A 2,498-nucleotide genomic window follows, 5' to 3' on the forward strand; every position below is an offset into this window, starting at 1 on the left:
CCCTCAGCAGTGTATTTCGTCGATCTGCCTGTTCTGCTCCCCACTCTGTCTCTGGTGAAGCCTCTCACCAACCCTGAGCCTCTGGCCTGTACCAGTTCTGTATGTACAAATCAATAAATCTTAAAAAACAAAAACCAAAACAAAACAAAAACACTATTTTTTTTCAAAATGATAGTGTACCTACATTTTTAAAAGTCAACGGAAATGGGGAGAGACATAACTTGGGAAAGCCACTTACTCCAAGACACAAAGGATCTAGGGTTTTTCCATCCTGAGGAAATTGGGGACTAAGAGAAACTTCCCAGGGGACAGTGAGATGAAATTTCAACAACAAACTTGATGGATTACAGCTTGGAATTATTCTGCTTGGCTTATTTTGTCATCTCTCTGTTTCTGTGGAAGTTGGAAGGACTTATCTGATGTCTCTGTAATCTGGCAGAAGGAAAGTGCATCTGATTTCCAGTTTGGCAGGAATGCAGTTGCAGTACCTCCAACTTTTTCAAAAGTGGCACTACAGAGTCCATCACCAGTTCTACTGATATTTTTTGGGGGGTGGCATGGCTTGGGTAAAATGAGACCTCCTTATAGAAGCCCTTGCATCTGAAAGACTCATGTCTTTAATGTCAGTTAAATGTCAGTGTCCCCACTGAGGTTTTCCCCTTGCAGGCAAAAAAGTATTCTATTTCTTCTACCCTTTGCTCAAAGATATACAGAGTTATTTTATTATTTCAAGGTAACGGACTTAATCTCTATAGTAAGGTCTTTAATTACAATCTGATTAAAGTAAAAACAGTTACATTATACCTGATTATTATCTCTAACAAAAACATAGAGGTTCTAACTATTAACTTAAAATTGAATGACTGCTCTCATAATCTATGTTGACTTTGTGGCCCAAATGACAGATATGAAATATGATAATACTAGTAGGAGAAACTTCTTACGGCCCCTTTTCTATCACCTAAAGAAATCCTGCTAACAATGAAGCCAACACACGGGGAGGCAGAGATAAGGTCTTAATGACTTCATGTGCATCCCTAGAACTAAACATTTCTGAATATAGTGCTTATCACATGTCTGCCAACATGGCCATTTCATTTATATGCCATCATACAGGAGGAGGGTGGGCGGGTTACCTACATCAGCTGGCTAAGTCATCTGGGTCATTTGACTTTTTAGATCTTGGTGATGAATACTTTTGTAATCATCTAGTACCTTGCATATAGTGGTTACTGAAGAAGAGAGTGATTGGAAGAAGAAAACTTCTCTAAGTGTTTTTATCTATCCTTTTTGAGACCATTGCATTGAAACACAAAGGAACAAAGGAATGAAACTCAGGCCAATGATTAATTCTCCATATTCTTGGGAGGAAGGAAATCTTAAAAGGCAGAGAAAGAGACAAGGTTAAGACTGACTACATCAGTACAACCCTTTCTTATATCCCAGTCACTGGGTCACGAGAGATGATGGTGTGCCACATCTCTGTTTATCCTTTTAACCAGTTATAATAATCACTACCAACTGGAAGAGATTAGTTAAATAGTCTTATGCAAGGTTAATGATAAGTTATTTTTCTGAGTGTGGTGTGGTAGTGTGTGTGTGTGTGTGTTTTGGGGGAAGTGTTAGAGAAGGGAATTCAGTTTCTTTTTTCTAGATATAAGTATTCTCATGGTTTTTCTTTAACTTTTTTTTCTCTTAAGTTTAAAATTTGCCCACTGGTTTATGAAAAAAAAATATTTAATTTCCTTTGGAGAGGAAAAGATTTTAAAAAGTATCAGCAAACACTGATTTATCACTTTATAGAGCTGCTTCCACAGTTTTGGCCACTGTCTCTTTCTATTCTGATTGTCCTCAGAAACTTCTCAGATGATCAAAGCCAACACAATAACTAAGCAATTCAAGATTCCCTCAACACCAGATCAACAATTCACCTCACAGTTCCATTTTCTAACTCCTTATAATCAGTTGAATATTACTTATCAGTAATATAGCCCAGATGAGCACACAGAACAGACTATCTCCATATAATATAGTACAAATAACACAAATCGACAATGTAATTTCCTGAAACTTAAAATTTAGAAATACGAATCCCTCTCCTGTTATTAAATTCCTTTAGGGGAAATTTCAATTCCCTCTGTAGATAAATCCCCATTTCTAGTTCTTATTCTGTCTTGCAACTGTAGTAGTTTCCCTAACCCCATAGAACACATTAAAGTTGCTTCTGTGTATAAAGATTCTAAATGTTCCTTGCTTTCCAGTAAAAATAAATTAAAAGAGACCTACCTCCTATTCTGTCTTGCAACTTTAGTAGTTTCCCTAATCCCTTAAAACACATTAAAGTTGCTTCTGTGTATAAGGATTGTAAATGTTTCTTGCTTTCCAGTAAAAATAAATTAAGAGACCTACCTATACACGCACATGCACTTGCAAATATTTCATATTAGGATTAAAAAAAAACCACAAACACAGATACAGAAAAATAGGCTAATTATAAA

The sequence above is a fragment of the Condylura cristata genome, unplaced genomic scaffold (assembly GCF_000260355.1).
Source record: "Condylura cristata isolate star-nosed mole 26May11 unplaced genomic scaffold, ConCri1.0 scaffold00007, whole genome shotgun sequence".
Lineage (NCBI taxonomy): Eukaryota > Metazoa > Chordata > Mammalia > Eulipotyphla > Talpidae > Condylura > Condylura cristata.